This window comes from Hyla sarda, unplaced genomic scaffold (assembly GCF_029499605.1).
Source record: "Hyla sarda isolate aHylSar1 unplaced genomic scaffold, aHylSar1.hap1 scaffold_517, whole genome shotgun sequence".
Taxonomy (NCBI): Eukaryota; Metazoa; Chordata; class Amphibia; order Anura; family Hylidae; genus Hyla; species Hyla sarda.
This window is the reverse complement of record NW_026610528.1, coordinates 130,199-147,615: the sequence shown is the minus strand read 5'-3', so window position 1 is coordinate 147,615 and position 17,417 is coordinate 130,199. Positions and strand designations below refer to the sequence as shown.

Below are 17,417 nucleotides of genomic sequence, written 5' to 3'. Positions count from 1 at the left end.
ATTATACATAGGTGCTGAATACATAAAAAGCGACTGTTCAGCGACAGACAAGTCGCATCGGCTGAAAGTAGGCCAGAATGTCAGTCCATGTTGGAGCAGGTTTAGATACAGTCTAAAGCATAGATCTCAAAGTCTGTGCACAGAATTTAGCAAGGGCCTCGCACCTTCTGATGCATCAGGTAGGTGCACAATAGCATAGCCTAACCCTCTGTACTTTGGTCTATATTGATGCGGGACATAGACAGCCAGCTGATGACCAATCCATTAGTGCAATGGATGGCTGGAAGCATTTGTCTTTGCCTTTGCAATACCACAGAAGCAATGCATGGTCAATGTACAGCAATGACACACCTGTGTGAACAGCCAGGAGACCCCCCCCCCCCCCCATGTTATGTTACATAGTTACATAGTTAGTACGGTCGAAAAAAGACATATGTCCATCACGTTCAACCAGGGAATTAAGGGGTAGGGGTGTGGCGCGATATTGGGGAAGGGATGAGATTTTATATTTCTTCATAAGCATTAATCTTATTTTGTCAATTAGGAACATTCAGCACCCACCCGCTATCAAGGCAGCTGCCTATCATGTCATGCCCTACCTGCACAGGTGTGCTGGCTACTCAAATGATCCAATTAAGGAGGCCATTTAGTCAGCAGCAGCAGAAGTCCTGTGCCTGGACGCTCCAACAGGGGCCAGACACAAGCAGAAGCAGAAGCAGCAGAAGCAGCAGCAGCACCACCTTTTGTTTATTGGCTGCAGCAGCAGCAAGGCCCACAGGGCTGGCTAGCTGGCTAGCCAGCAAGCAGGTAGCAATGAAAGTAGGAATCTTTCTTTTTAACCCTGTAAGGGGGTGGTGCACTGTACCCGAAGATACTGCCATATCGGGTCAATGCATAGGGCGACGGAAGCAAGCTTCGAAATCGGCCCCCGTTCTCAAAAATCCATTTAATATATGGTCCCCAGATAGGGGACGTATCAGATATTAAACTGATAAGAACAGATACTACACTTGATCTTAGCCAAAAGGCCGAGAAGCGATAACCGTGAAAGGGGCGGGCCCAACAAGGTCCCCTTCATGGGCACTATCACTGCTTGCTGTCAGGGAGGCTGCCAGACAATTTTCCATGCACACTCTGGGCTGGGGGGCAGTCAACCACCAGTACACACAGCAGAACCTAAACCCATACCATTATTGCTAAGCAGCAAGACAGGGGCCCATTGCACTCCCACGGGGCCTTTTTAAATGCAATCCATAACCCGGATTTGCCAGGAACCCTTCTTACTCCTCCTACTTGCATGTGACACTGGGCTTAGGATCTGCATAGGAAACACACACACAAGCACACACCTACCTTTGTTGCCTGCAGATGCCTCCTTGGCTGTCCCCAAACGGTATCAAACCAACACCCACGGGAAGCTGTAAGCATAGAGGACATGCCTGCACCCCATTGGACTTACCTGTGTGGGTTAAATCCGGGTTATTTGACAACCTATGGCGGTGATGGTTCTGCTCAGGCAGAGCAGTGCTGATGCTCCTCATAAAGCTGTCGCTGCTGTGAAGGTTCTAGGTGACATCACAAATCCCTTTGGTTACATACACAACAAAGCTGGGTTGTTGTTGTTTACACTCTGCAAGGCCTGTGGAAGTGAGTGACATCATAGCACTGTAGTTCTGAGGGTTCAAGATGGATGCAACAATCTCCTGTTGCTTCTATGAAGGCCGTAATAGACGACATCACCAAACAGCTCCATAGTCACATACACAGCAAAGGAGAGATGTTGTTTACACCTAGTGATGTCAGTGGTATTGAGTGACATCACAGCACAGTGCTAAGGCTCCTGGGCCTGGACACAGCAGCGGCTGCAATATCTCAACGGAGAATACGTTTATATCTATGTGTGTGTGTGCGCATATATATATATATATATATATATATATATATATATATATTTCTCCGCCGAAATCACTTTTAAACCCATTTCCACCTTTTTTTCCCTTCTCTTCCTCTTACTTTTTTTTCACGTTTTTTTACGTTTTTCTCCTTTTCGCCTCTTTTCTGGGCGTATTATTCTTCTTTTTCTTCTTTTTTTTCGTCTAATGCATACCCCATCAGTGCAGCAATGCTTATATTCAATACCGCCAGCAGATGGAGACACTGGGGGATAATTTTCTAAGGATTTATACTGATTTTTCCTGTCTGAATTTGTCGCACAGAAAGTTGCAGGCCAAATATGTGTGACATTTCTGCGACTTTAGCTTCTAGAGCATTTTTACAACATTATACATAGGTGCTGAATACATAAAAAGCGACTGTTCAGCGACAGACAAGTCGCATCGGCTGAAAGTAGGCCAGAATGTCAGTCCATGTTGGAGCAGGTTTAGATACAGTCTAAAGCATAGATCTCAAAGTCTGTGCACAGAATTTAGCAAGGGCCTCGCACCTTCTGATGCATCAGGTAGGTGCACAATAGCATAGCCTAACCCTCTGTACTTTGGTCTATATTGATGCGGGACATAGACAGCCAGCTGATGACCAATCCATTAGTGCAATGGATGGCTGGAAGCATTTGTCTTTGCCTTTGCAATACCACAGAAGCAATGCATGGTCAATGTACAGCAATGACACACCTGTGTGAACAGCCAGGAGACCCCCCCCCCCCCATGTTATGTTACATAGTTACATAGTTAGTACGGTCGAAAAAAGACATATGTCCATCACGTTCAACCAGGGAATTAAGGGGTAGGGGTGTGGCGCGATATTGGGGAAGGGATGAGATTTTATATTTCTTCATAAGCATTAATCTTATTTTGTCAATTAGGAACATTCAGCACCCACCCGCTATCAAGGCAGCTGCCTATCATGTCATGCCCTACCTGCACAGGTGTGCTGGCTACTCAAATGATCCAATTAAGGAGGCCATTTAGTCAGCAGCAGCAGAAGTCCTGTGCCTGGACGCTCCAACAGGGGCCAGACACAAGCAGAAGCAGAAGCAGCAGAAGCAGCAGCAGCACCACCTTTTGTTTATTGGCTGCAGCAGCAGCAAGGCCCACAGGGCTGGCTAGCTGGCTAGCCAGCAAGCAGGTAGCAATGAAAGTAGGAATCTTTCTTTTTAACCCTGTAAGGGGGTGGTGCACTGTACCCGAAGATACTGCCATATCGGGTCAATGCATAGGGCGACGGAAGCAAGCTTCGAAATCGGCCCCCGTTCTCAAAAATCCATTTAATATATGGTCCCCAGATAGGGGACGTATCAGATATTAAACTGATAAGAACAGATACTACACTTGATCTTAGCCAAAAGGCCGAGAAGCGATAACCGTGAAAGGGGCGGGCCCAACAAGGTCCCCTTCATGGGCACTATCACTGCTTGCTGTCAGGGAGGCTGCCAGACAATTTTCCATGCACACTCTGGGCTGGGGGGCAGTCAACCACCAGTACACACAGCAGAACCTAAACCCATACCATTATTGCTAAGCAGCAAGACAGGGGCCCATTGCACTCCCACGGGGCCTTTTTAAATGCAATCCATAACCCGGATTTGCCAGGAACCCTTCTTACTCCTCCTACTTGCATGTGACACTGGGCTTAGGATCTGCATAGGAAACACACACACAAGCACACACCTACCTTTGTTGCCTGCAGATGCCTCCTTGGCTGTCCCCAAACGGTATCAAACCAACACCCACGGGAAGCTGTAAGCATAGAGGACATGCCTGCACCCCATTGGACTTACCTGTGTGGGTTAAATCCGGGTTATTTGACAACCTATGGCGGTGATGGTTCTGCTCAGGCAGAGCAGTGCTGATGCTCCTCATAAAGCTGTCGCTGCTGTGAAGGTTCTAGGTGACATCACAAATCCCTTTGGTTACATACACAACAAAGCTGGGTTGTTGTTGTTTACACTCTGCAAGGCCTGTGGAAGTGAGTGACATCATAGCACTGTAGTTCTGAGGGTTCAAGATGGATGCAACAATCTCCTGTTGCTTCTATGAAGGCCGTAATAGACGACATCACCAAACAGCTCCATAGTCACATACACAGCAAAGGAGAGATGTTGTTTACACCTAGTGATGTCAGTGGTATTGAGTGACATCACAGCACAGTGCTAAGGCTCCTGGGCCTGGACACAGCAGCGGCTGCAATATCTCAACGGAGAATACGTTTATATCTATGTGTGTGTGTGCGCATATATATATATATATATATATATATATATATATATATATATATATTTCTCCGCCGAAATCACTTTTAAACCCATTTCCACCTTTTTTTCCCTTCTCTTCCTCTTACTTTTTTTTCACGTTTTTTTACGTTTTTCTCCTTTTCGCCTCTTTTCTGGGCGTATTATTCTTCTTTTTCTTCTTTTTTTTCGTCTAATGCATACCCCATCAGTGCAGCAATGCTTATTCAATACCGCCAGCAGATGGAGACACTGGGGGATAATTTTCTAAGGATTTATACTGATTTTTCCTGTCTGAATTTGTCGCACAGAAAGTTGCAGGCCAAATATGTGTGACATTTCTGCGACTTTAGCTTCTAGAGCATTTTTACAACATTATACATAGGTGCTGAATACATAAAAAGCGACTGTTCAGCGACAGACAAGTCGCATCGGCTGAAAGTAGGCCAGAATGTCAGTCCATGTTGGAGCAGGTTTAGATACAGTCTAAAGCATAGATCTCAAAGTCTGTGCACAGAATTTAGCAAGGGCCTCGCACCTTCTGATGCATCAGGTAGGTGCACAATAGCATAGCCTAACCCTCTGTACTTTGGTCTATATTGATGCGGGACATAGACAGCCAGCTGATGACCAATCCATTAGTGCAATGGATGGCTGGAAGCATTTGTCTTTGCCTTTGCAATACCACAGAAGCAATGCATGGTCAATGTACAGCAATGACACACCTGTGTGAACAGCCAGGAGACCCCCCCCCCCCCATGTTATGTTACATAGTTACATAGTTAGTACGGTCGAAAAAAGACATATGTCCATCACGTTCAACCAGGGAATTAAGGGGTAGGGGTGTGGCGCGATATTGGGGAAGGGATGAGATTTTATATTTCTTCATAAGCATTAATCTTATTTTGTCAATTAGGAACATTCAGCACCCACCCGCTATCAAGGCAGCTGCCTATCATGTCATGCCCTACCTGCACAGGTGTGCTGGCTACTCAAATGATCCAATTAAGGAGGCCATTTAGTCAGCAGCAGCAGAAGTCCTGTGCCTGGACGCTCCAACAGGGGCCAGACACAAGCAGAAGCAGAAGCAGCAGAAGCAGCAGCAGCACCACCTTTTGTTTATTGGCTGCAGCAGCAGCAAGGCCCACAGGGCTGGCTAGCTGGCTAGCCAGCAAGCAGGTAGCAATGAAAGTAGGAATCTTTCTTTTTAACCCTGTAAGGGGGTGGTGCACTGTACCCGAAGATACTGCCATATCGGGTCAATGCATAGGGCGACGGAAGCAAGCTTCGAAATCGGCCCCCGTTCTCAAAAATCCATTTAATATATGGTCCCCAGATAGGGGACGTATCAGATATTAAACTGATAAGAACAGATACTACACTTGATCTTAGCCAAAAGGCCGAGAAGCGATAACCGTGAAAGGGGCGGGCCCAACAAGGTCCCCTTCATGGGCACTATCACTGCTTGCTGTCAGGGAGGCTGCCAGACAATTTTCCATGCACACTCTGGGCTGGGGGGCAGTCAACCACCAGTACACACAGCAGAACCTAAACCCATACCATTATTGCTAAGCAGCAAGACAGGGGCCCATTGCACTCCCACGGGGCCTTTTTAAATGCAATCCATAACCCGGATTTGCCAGGAACCCTTCTTACTCCTCCTACTTGCATGTGACACTGGGCTTAGGATCTGCATAGGAAACACACACACAAGCACACACCTACCTTTGTTGCCTGCAGATGCCTCCTTGGCTGTCCCCAAACGGTATCAAACCAACACCCACGGGAAGCTGTAAGCATAGAGGACATGCCTGCACCCCATTGGACTTACCTGTGTGGGTTAAATCCGGGTTATTTGACAACCTATGGCGGTGATGGTTCTGCTCAGGCAGAGCAGTGCTGATGCTCCTCATAAAGCTGTCGCTGCTGTGAAGGTTCTAGGTGACATCACAAATCCCTTTGGTTACATACACAACAAAGCTGGGTTGTTGTTGTTTACACTCTGCAAGGCCTGTGGAAGTGAGTGACATCATAGCACTGTAGTTCTGAGGGTTCAAGATGGATGCAACAATCTCCTGTTGCTTCTATGAAGGCCGTAATAGACGACATCACCAAACAGCTCCATAGTCACATACACAGCAAAGGAGAGATGTTGTTTACACCTAGTGATGTCAGTGGTATTGAGTGACATCACAGCACAGTGCTAAGGCTCCTGGGCCTGGACACAGCAGCGGCTGCAATATCTCAACGGAGAATACGTTTATATCTATGTGTGTGTGTGCGCATATATATATATATATATATATATATATATATATATATATATTTCTCCGCCGAAATCACTTTTAAACCCATTTCCACCTTTTTTTCCCTTCTCTTCCTCTTACTTTTTTTTCACGTTTTTTTACGTTTTTCTCCTTTTCGCCTCTTTTCTGGGCGTATTATTCTTCTTTTTCTTCTTTTTTTTCGTCTAATGCATACCCCATCAGTGCAGCAATGCTTATTCAATACCGCCAGCAGATGGAGACACTGGGGGATAATTTTCTAAGGATTTATACTGATTTTTCCTGTCTGAATTTGTCGCACAGAAAGTTGCAGGCCAAATATGTGTGACATTTCTGCGACTTTAGCTTCTAGAGCATTTTTACAACATTATACATAGGTGCTGAATACATAAAAAGCGACTGTTCAGCGACAGACAAGTCGCATCGGCTGAAAGTAGGCCAGAATGTCAGTCCATGTTGGAGCAGGTTTAGATACAGTCTAAAGCATAGATCTCAAAGTCTGTGCACAGAATTTAGCAAGGGCCTCGCACCTTCTGATGCATCAGGTAGGTGCACAATAGCATAGCCTAACCCTCTGTACTTTGGTCTATATTGATGCGGGACATAGACAGCCAGCTGATGACCAATCCATTAGTGCAATGGATGGCTGGAAGCATTTGTCTTTGCCTTTGCAATACCACAGAAGCAATGCATGGTCAATGTACAGCAATGACACACCTGTGTGAACAGCCAGGAGACCCCCCCCCCCCCCATGTTATGTTACATAGTTACATAGTTAGTACGGTCGAAAAAAGACATATGTCCATCACGTTCAACCAGGGAATTAAGGGGTAGGGGTGTGGCGCGATATTGGGGAAGGGATGAGATTTTATATTTCTTCATAAGCATTAATCTTATTTTGTCAATTAGGAACATTCAGCACCCACCCGCTATCAAGGCAGCTGCCTATCATGTCATGCCCTACCTGCACAGGTGTGCTGGCTACTCAAATGATCCAATTAAGGAGGCCATTTAGTCAGCAGCAGCAGAAGTCCTGTGCCTGGACGCTCCAACAGGGGCCAGACACAAGCAGAAGCAGAAGCAGCACCACCTTTTGTTTATTGGCTGCAGCAGCAGCAAGGCCCACAGGGCTGGCTAGCTGGCTAGCCAGCAAGCAGGTAGCAATGAAAGTAGGAATCTTTCTTTTTAACCCTGTAAGGGGGTGGTGCACTGTACCCGAAGATACTGCCATATCGGGTCAATGCATAGGGCGACGGAAGCAAGCTTCGAAATCGGCCCCCGTTCTCAAAAATCCATTTAATATATGGTCCCCAGATAGGGGACGTATCAGATATTAAACTGATAAGAACAGATACTACACTTGATCTTAGCCAAAAGGCCGAGAAGCGATAACCGTGAAAGGGGCGGGCCCAACAAGGTCCCCTTCATGGGCACTATCACTGCTTGCTGTCAGGGAGGCTGCCAGACAATTTTCCATGCACACTCTGGGCTGGGGGGCAGTCAACCACCAGTACACACAGCAGAACCTAAACCCATACCATTATTGCTAAGCAGCAAGACAGGGGCCCATTGCACTCCCACGGGGCCTTTTTAAATGCAATCCATAACCCGGATTTGCCAGGAACCCTTCTTACTCCTCCTACTTGCATGTGACACTGGGCTTAGGATCTGCATAGGAAACACACACACAAGCACACACCTACCTTTGTTGCCTGCAGATGCCTCCTTGGCTGTCCCCAAACGGTATCAAACCAACACCCACGGGAAGCTGTAAGCATAGAGGACATGCCTGCACCCCATTGGACTTACCTGTGTGGGTTAAATCCGGGTTATTTGACAACCTATGGCGGTGATGGTTCTGCTCAGGCAGAGCAGTGCTGATGCTCCTCATAAAGCTGTCGCTGCTGTGAAGGTTCTAGGTGACATCACAAATCCCTTTGGTTACATACACAACAAAGCTGGGTTGTTGTTGTTTACACTCTGCAAGGCCTGTGGAAGTGAGTGACTAGTGTTGCTCGCGAATATTCGCAATTCGAATATTATTCGCGAATATCGCATATTCGCGAATTCGCGAATTTCGCGAATATAGCGCTATATATTCGTAATTACGAATATTCGTTTTTTTTTTTTTCGTTTTTTTTTTTCTCCACAGTACACATCACAGTGATCATCCCTCTCTGCTTCCAGCTCGTGTGGTGTAAAGAAGGCTCTAATACTACTGTGTGAGACTGGCGTGCGAAAATTCGCATATGAGAAAATTCGCATATGCTAATTTTCGCATATGCGAATTTGCGCGTATGCTAATTTTGTATTTGCTAATATTCACATATGCTAATTTTCGCATACGCGAATATTCGCATATGCGAAAATAATACGAGAATATAACGAATATGCGAATATTCGCGAATATATGACGAATATTCGTCCATATATTCGCGAATATTCGCGAATTCGAATATGGCCTATGCCGCTCAACACTATGAGTGACATCATAGCACTGTAGTTCTGAGGGTTCAAGATGGATGCAACAATCTCCTGTTGCTTCTATGAAGGCCGTAATAGACGACATCACCAAACAGCTCCATAGTCACATACACAGCAAAGGAGAGATGTTGTTTACACCTAGTGATGTCAGTGGTATTGAGTGACATCACAGCACAGTGCTAAGGCTCCTGGGCCTGGACACAGCAGCGGCTGCAATATCTCAACGGAGAATACGTTTATATCTATGTGTGTGTGTGCGCATATATATATATATATATATATATATATATATATATATATATATATATATATATTTCTCCGCCGAAATCACTTTTAAACCCATTTCCACCTTTTTTTCCCTTCTCTTCCTCTTACTTTTTTTTCACGTTTTTTTACGTTTTTCTCCTTTTCGCCTCTTTTCTGGGCGTATTATTCTTCTTTTTCTTCTTTTTTTTCGTCTAATGCATACCCCATCAGTGCAGCAATGCTTATTCAATACCGCCAGCAGATGGAGACACTGGGGGATAATTTTCTAAGGATTTATACTGATTTTTCCTGTCTGAATTTGTCGCACAGAAAGTTGCAGGCCAAATATGTGTGACATTTCTGCGACTTTAGCTTCTAGAGCATTTTTACAACATTATACATAGGTGCTGAATACATAAAAAGCGACTGTTCAGCGACAGACAAGTCGCATCGGCTGAAAGTAGGCCAGAATGTCAGTCCATGTTGGAGCAGGTTTAGATACAGTCTAAAGCATAGATCTCAAAGTCTGTGCACAGAATTTAGCAAGGGCCTCGCACCTTCTGATGCATCAGGTAGGTGCACAATAGCATAGCCTAACCCTCTGTACTTTGGTCTATATTGATGCGGGACATAGACAGCCAGCTGATGACCAATCCATTAGTGCAATGGATGGCTGGAAGCATTTGTCTTTGCCTTTGCAATACCACAGAAGCAATGCATGGTCAATGTACAGCAATGACACACCTGTGTGAACAGCCAGGAGACCCCCCCCCCCCCATGTTATGTTACATAGTTACATAGTTAGTACGGTCGAAAAAAGACATATGTCCATCACGTTCAACCAGGGAATTAAGGGGTAGGGGTGTGGCGCGATATTGGGGAAGGGATGAGATTTTATATTTCTTCATAAGCATTAATCTTATTTTGTCAATTAGGAACATTCAGCACCCACCCGCTATCAAGGCAGCTGCCTATCATGTCATGCCCTACCTGCACAGGTGTGCTGGCTACTCAAATGATCCAATTAAGGAGGCCATTTAGTCAGCAGCAGCAGAAGTCCTGTGCCTGGACGCTCCAACAGGGGCCAGACACAAGCAGAAGCAGAAGCAGCAGAAGCAGCAGCAGCACCACCTTTTGTTTATTGGCTGCAGCAGCAGCAAGGCCCACAGGGCTGGCTAGCTGGCTAGCCAGCAAGCAGGTAGCAATGAAAGTAGGAATCTTTCTTTTTAACCCTGTAAGGGGGTGGTGCACTGTACCCGAAGATACTGCCATATCGGGTCAATGCATAGGGCGACGGAAGCAAGCTTCGAAATCGGCCCCCGTTCTCAAAAATCCATTTAATATATGGTCCCCAGATAGGGGACGTATCAGATATTAAACTGATAAGAACAGATACTACACTTGATCTTAGCCAAAAGGCCGAGAAGCGATAACCGTGAAAGGGGCGGGCCCAACAAGGTCCCCTTCATGGGCACTATCACTGCTTGCTGTCAGGGAGGCTGCCAGACAATTTTCCATGCACACTCTGGGCTGGGGGGCAGTCAACCACCAGTACACACAGCAGAACCTAAACCCATACCATTATTGCTAAGCAGCAAGACAGGGGCCCATTGCACTCCCACGGGGCCTTTTTAAATGCAATCCATAACCCGGATTTGCCAGGAACCCTTCTTACTCCTCCTACTTGCATGTGACACTGGGCTTAGGATCTGCATAGGAAACACACACACAAGCACACACCTACCTTTGTTGCCTGCAGATGCCTCCTTGGCTGTCCCCAAACGGTATCAAACCAACACCCACGGGAAGCTGTAAGCATAGAGGACATGCCTGCACCCCATTGGACTTACCTGTGTGGGTTAAATCCGGGTTATTTGACAACCTATGGCGGTGATGGTTCTGCTCAGGCAGAGCAGTGCTGATGCTCCTCATAAAGCTGTCGCTGCTGTGAAGGTTCTAGGTGACATCACAAATCCCTTTGGTTACATACACAACAAAGCTGGGTTGTTGTTGTTTACACTCTGCAAGGCCTGTGGAAGTGAGTGACATCATAGCACTGTAGTTCTGAGGGTTCAAGATGGATGCAACAATCTCCTGTTGCTTCTATGAAGGCCGTAATAGACGACATCACCAAACAGCTCCATAGTCACATACACAGCAAAGGAGAGATGTTGTTTACACCTAGTGATGTCAGTGGTATTGAGTGACATCACAGCACAGTGCTAAGGCTCCTGGGCCTGGACACAGCAGCGGCTGCAATATCTCAACGGAGAATACGTTTATATCTATGTGTGTGTGTGCGCGCATATATATATATATATATATATATATATATATATATATATATATTTCTCCGCCGAAATCACTTTTAAACCCATTTCCACCTTTTTTTCCCTTCTCTTCCTCTTACTTTTTTTTCACGTTTTTTTACGTTTTTCTCCTTTTCGCCTCTTTTCTGGGCGTATTATTCTTCTTTTTCTTCTTTTTTTTCGTCTAATGCATACCCCATCAGTGCAGCAATGCTTATTCAATACCGCCAGCAGATGGAGACACTGGGGGATAATTTTCTAAGGATTTATACTGATTTTTCCTGTCTGAATTTGTCGCACAGAAAGTTGCAGGCCAAATATGTGTGACATTTCTGCGACTTTAGCTTCTAGAGCATTTTTACAACATTATACATAGGTGCTGAATACATAAAAAGCGACTGTTCAGCGACAGACAAGTCGCATCGGCTGAAAGTAGGCCAGAATGTCAGTCCATGTTGGAGCAGGTTTAGATACAGTCTAAAGCATAGATCTCAAAGTCTGTGCACAGAATTTAGCAAGGGCCTCGCACCTTCTGATGCATCAGGTAGGTGCACAATAGCATAGCCTAACCCTCTGTACTTTGGTCTATATTGATGCGGGACATAGACAGCCAGCTGATGACCAATCCATTAGTGCAATGGATGGCTGGAAGCATTTGTCTTTGCCTTTGCAATACCACAGAAGCAATGCATGGTCAATGTACAGCAATGACACACCTGTGTGAACAGCCAGGAGACCCCCCCCCCCCCATGTTATGTTACATAGTTACATAGTTAGTACGGTCGAAAAAAGACATATGTCCATCACGTTCAACCAGGGAATTAAGGGGTAGGGGTGTGGCGCGATATTGGGGAAGGGATGAGATTTTATATTTCTTCATAAGCATTAATCTTATTTTGTCAATTAGGAACATTCAGCACCCACCCGCTATCAAGGCAGCTGCCTATCATGTCATGCCCTACCTGCACAGGTGTGCTGGCTACTCAAATGATCCAATTAAGGAGGCCATTTAGTCAGCAGCAGCAGAAGTCCTGTGCCTGGACGCTCCAACAGGGGCCAGACACAAGCAGAAGCAGAAGCAGCAGAAGCAGCAGCAGCACCACCTTTTGTTTATTGGCTGCAGCAGCAGCAAGGCCCACAGGGCTGGCTAGCTGGCTAGCCAGCAAGCAGGTAGCAATGAAAGTAGGAATCTTTCTTTTTAACCCTGTAAGGGGGTGGTGCACTGTACCCGAAGATACTGCCATATCGGGTCAATGCATAGGGCGACGGAAGCAAGCTTCGAAATCGGCCCCCGTTCTCAAAAATCCATTTAATATATGGTCCCCAGATAGGGGACGTATCAGATATTAAACTGATAAGAACAGATACTACACTTGATCTTAGCCAAAAGGCCGAGAAGCGATAACCGTGAAAGGGGCGGGCCCAACAAGGTCCCCTTCATGGGCACTATCACTGCTTGCTGTCAGGGAGGCTGCCAGACAATTTTCCATGCACACTCTGGGCTGGGGGGCAGTCAACCACCAGTACACACAGCAGAACCTAAACCCATACCATTATTGCTAAGCAGCAAGACAGGGGCCCATTGCACTCCCACGGGGCCTTTTTAAATGCAATCCATAACCCGGATTTGCCAGGAACCCTTCTTACTCCTCCTACTTGCATGTGACACTGGGCTTAGGATCTGCATAGGAAACACACACACAAGCACACACCTACCTTTGTTGCCTGCAGATGCCTCCTTGGCTGTCCCCAAACGGTATCAAACCAACACCCACGGGAAGCTGTAAGCATAGAGGACATGCCTGCACCCCATTGGACTTACCTGTGTGGGTTAAATCCGGGTTATTTGACAACCTATGGCGGTGATGGTTCTGCTCAGGCAGAGCAGTGCTGATGCTCCTCATAAAGCTGTCGCTGCTGTGAAGGTTCTAGGTGACATCACAAATCCCTTTGGTTACATACACAACAAAGCTGGGTTGTTGTTGTTTACACTCTGCAAGGCCTGTGGAAGTGAGTGACATCATAGCACTGTAGTTCTGAGGGTTCAAGATGGATGCAACAATCTCCTGTTGCTTCTATGAAGGCCGTAATAGACGACATCACCAAACAGCTCCATAGTCACATACACAGCAAAGGAGAGATGTTGTTTACACCTAGTGATGTCAGTGGTATTGAGTGACATCACAGCACAGTGCTAAGGCTCCTGGGCCTGGACACAGCAGCGGCTGCAATATCTCAACGGAGAATACGTTTATATCTATGTGTGTGTGTGCGCATATATATATATATATATATATATATATATATATATATATATATTTCTCCGCCGAAATCACTTTTAAACCCATTTCCACCTTTTTTTCCCTTCTCTTCCTCTTACTTTTTTTTCACGTTTTTTTACGTTTTTCTCCTTTTCGCCTCTTTTCTGGGCGTATTATTCTTCTTTTTCTTCTTTTTTTTCGTCTAATGCATACCCCATCAGTGCAGCAATGCTTATTCAATACCGCCAGCAGATGGAGACACTGGGGGATAATTTTCTAAGGATTTATACTGATTTTTCCTGTCTGAATTTGTCGCACAGAAAGTTGCAGGCCAAATATGTGTGACATTTCTGCGACTTTAGCTTCTAGAGCATTTTTACAACATTATACATAGGTGCTGAATACATAAAAAGCGACTGTTCAGCGACAGACAAGTCGCATCGGCTGAAAGTAGGCCAGAATGTCAGTCCATGTTGGAGCAGGTTTAGATACAGTCTAAAGCATAGATCTCAAAGTCTGTGCACAGAATTTAGCAAGGGCCTCGCACCTTCTGATGCATCAGGTAGGTGCACAATAGCATAGCCTAACCCTCTGTACTTTGGTCTATATTGATGCGGGACATAGACAGCCAGCTGATGACCAATCCATTAGTGCAATGGATGGCTGGAAGCATTTGTCTTTGCCTTTGCAATACCACAGAAGCAATGCATGGTCAATGTACAGCAATGACACACCTGTGTGAACAGCCAGGAGACCCCCCCCCCCCCCCATGTTATGTTACATAGTTACATAGTTAGTACGGTCGAAAAAAGACATATGTCCATCACGTTCAACCAGGGAATTAAGGGGTAGGGGTGTGGCGCGATATTGGGGAAGGGATGAGATTTTATATTTCTTCATAAGCATTAATCTTATTTTGTCAATTAGGAACATTCAGCACCCACCCGCTATCAAGGCAGCTGCCTATCATGTCATGCCCTACCTGCACAGGTGTGCTGGCTACTCAAATGATCCAATTAAGGAGGCCATTTAGTCAGCAGCAGCAGAAGTCCTGTGCCTGGACGCTCCAACAGGGGCCAGACACAAGCAGAAGCAGAAGCAGCAGAAGCAGCAGCAGCACCACCTTTTGTTTATTGGCTGCAGCAGCAGCAAGGCCCACAGGGCTGGCTAGCTGGCTAGCCAGCAAGCAGGTAGCAATGAAAGTAGGAATCTTTCTTTTTAACCCTGTAAGGGGGTGGTGCACTGTACCCGAAGATACTGCCATATCGGGTCAATGCATAGGGCGACGGAAGCAAGCTTCGAAATCGGCCCCCGTTCTCAAAAATCCATTTAATATATGGTCCCCAGATAGGGGACGTATCAGATATTAAACTGATAAGAACAGATTTTTTTTTTTTTTATCTAAAGCCGAGGAACGTGCTTTCGATTCACCCAAAGTGCAAGAAAAAGTGCAAACGTGTTACACTAAAAAAACGTGCACAAAGGATGCGGTCTATCGCAAGCCCTTCTCCGATAGGAGAGAGGCCCCCCAACAAACCTTACCCTTCGCCTCCGGACCAAAAGGTACCTGCGAGGTTCCAGGTTCGATGTCCCTTTTCGCCGAAGCTACTAGGGGACCACAAATGCTCCCGGCATCCCCCTTGGCGTTAGCCAAGGTATCTGCCCGCAGAGCCGATTACGGTAGGTACCCTGCCAAGCAGGAGTACCCGGGGTGTTTGCAGGGAGGTGCGGAACCTAATGGCCACACACACCTCCCCTAGACCGCCAGGAGGGACACCCAGAAGGGCTACCGCATCCTGACAAATCCTGTGAACACACAACACGCAAAAAGTGACACAGTGACGAAAAATAAATAAATAAGTGAATGTGTGCAGATATACTGCCCGGACATCCGGCCGGATCTATAAAAATTTCTCTGATCCTAGCCAGAAGGCCGGGAATCAAGAGGTGAGTGCCACAAGGTGAAAAGATTATGGTGCCCGTGCTTCAACTCAGTGAGTCTATCCTCCCAGTGAGTTTCGGCACCTCGGGGTCACCACTCCCCGAGGCACAAAAGTACCTCGGCTCTAGACCCTCTCAGCCTCATGGCGAGACCCGGAGGGAACAGGTCACATCGGGGCAGCCGTCGAGCTGATTCCTCAGAACCAGCCCCGGAAAGCCCTGGTACACCTGCATCCTCCATGCAGCACCCATCCCCACCAGCATGAAAACTGATAAGAACAGATACTACACTTGATCTTAGCCAAAAGGCCGAGAAGCGATAACCGTGAAAGGGGCGGGCCCAACAAGGTCCCCTTCATGGGCACTATCACTGCTTGCTGTCAGGGAGGCTGCCAGACAATTTTCCATGCACACTCTGGGCTGGGGGGCAGTCAACCACCAGTACACACAGCAGAACCTAAACCCATACCATTATTGCTAAGCAGCAAGACAGGGGCCCATTGCACTCCCACGGGGCCTTTTTAAATGCAATCCATAACCCGGATTTGCCAGGAACCCTTCTTACTCCTCCTACTTGCATGTGACACTGGGCTTAGGATCTGCATAGGAAACACACACACAAGCACACACCTACCTTTGTTGCCTGCAGATGCCTCCTTGGCTGTCCCCAAACGGTATCAAACCAACACCCACGGGAAGCTGTAAGCATAGAGGACATGCCTGCACCCCATTGGACTTACCTGTGTGGGTTAAATCCGGGTTATTTGACAACCTATGGCGGTGATGGTTCTGCTCAGGCAGAGCAGTGCTGATGCTCCTCATAAAGCTGTCGCTGCTGTGAAGGTTCTAGGTGACATCACAAATCCCTTTGGTTACATACACAACAAAGCTGGGTTGTTGTTGTTTACACTCTGCAAGGCCTGTGGAAGTGAGTGACATCATAGCACTGTAGTTCTGAGGGTTCAAGATGGATGCAACAATCTCCTGTTGCTTCTATGAAGGCCGTAATAGACGACATCACCAAACAGCTCCATAGTCACATACACAGCAAAGGAGAGATGTTGTTTACACCTAGTGATGTCAGTGGTATTGAGTGACATCACAGCACAGTGCTAAGGCTCCTGGGCCTGGACACAGCAGCGGCTGCAATATCTCAACGGAGAATACGTTTATATCTATGTGTGTGTGTGCGCATATATATATATATATATATATATATATATATATATATATATATATATATATATATTTCTCCGCCGAAATCACTTTTAAACCCATTTCCACCTTTTTTTCCCTTCTCTTCCTCTTACTTTTTTTTCACGTTTTTTTACGTTTTTCTCCTTTTCGCCTCTTTTCTGGGCGTATTATTCTTCTTTTTCTTCTTTTTTTTCGTCTAATGCATACCCCATCAGTGCAGCAATGCTTATTCAATACCGCCAGCAGATGGAGACACTGGGGGATAATTTTCTAAGGATTTATACTGATTTTTCCTGTCTGAATTTGTCGCACAGAAAGTTGCAGGCCAAATATGTGTGACATTTCTGCGACTTTAGCTTCTAGAGCATTTTTACAACATTATACATAGGTGCTGAATACATAAAAAGCGACTGTTCAGCAACAGACAAGTCGCATCGGCTGAAAGTAGGCCAGAATGTCAGTCCATGTTGGAGCAGGTTTAGATACAGTCTAAAGCATAGATCTCAAA

At 46.2% G+C, this 17,417-nt stretch overlaps 6 non-coding genes and 2 pseudogenes across 6 annotated transcripts; all 8 read right to left on the bottom strand.

Annotated features, from left to right (window-relative positions):
- Positions 1-849: 849 nt before the first annotated feature.
- Positions 850-1,040, bottom strand: LOC130338257 (U2 spliceosomal RNA). Its single transcript, XR_008878989.1, has one exon. It is a non-coding gene; the product is annotated as a U2 spliceosomal RNA (small nuclear RNA).
- A 2,086-nt stretch (positions 1,041-3,126) lies between these two features.
- On the bottom strand, positions 3,127-3,317 carry LOC130338363 (U2 spliceosomal RNA). The gene has a single exon (XR_008879076.1). It is a non-coding gene; the product is annotated as a U2 spliceosomal RNA (small nuclear RNA).
- Positions 3,318-5,407: 2,090 nt separating this feature from the next.
- Positions 5,408-5,598, bottom strand: LOC130338362 (U2 spliceosomal RNA). The gene has a single exon (XR_008879075.1). It is a non-coding gene; the product is annotated as a U2 spliceosomal RNA (small nuclear RNA).
- Positions 5,599-7,670: 2,072 nt separating this feature from the next.
- Positions 7,671-7,861, bottom strand: LOC130338360 (U2 spliceosomal RNA). Its single transcript, XR_008879074.1, has one exon. It is a non-coding gene; the product is annotated as a U2 spliceosomal RNA (small nuclear RNA).
- Positions 7,862-10,441: 2,580 nt separating this feature from the next.
- Positions 10,442-10,632, bottom strand: LOC130338359 (U2 spliceosomal RNA). The gene has a single exon (XR_008879073.1). It is a non-coding gene; the product is annotated as a U2 spliceosomal RNA (small nuclear RNA).
- A 2,090-nt stretch (positions 10,633-12,722) lies between these two features.
- On the bottom strand, positions 12,723-12,913 carry LOC130338358 (U2 spliceosomal RNA). Its single transcript, XR_008879072.1, has one exon. It is a non-coding gene; the product is annotated as a U2 spliceosomal RNA (small nuclear RNA).
- A 2,090-nt stretch (positions 12,914-15,003) lies between these two features.
- Positions 15,004-15,183, bottom strand: LOC130338303 (U2 spliceosomal RNA; annotated as a pseudogene).
- A 690-nt stretch (positions 15,184-15,873) lies between these two features.
- Positions 15,874-16,033, bottom strand: LOC130338312 (U2 spliceosomal RNA; annotated as a pseudogene).
- Between the last annotated feature and the right edge of the window lie 1,384 nt (positions 16,034-17,417).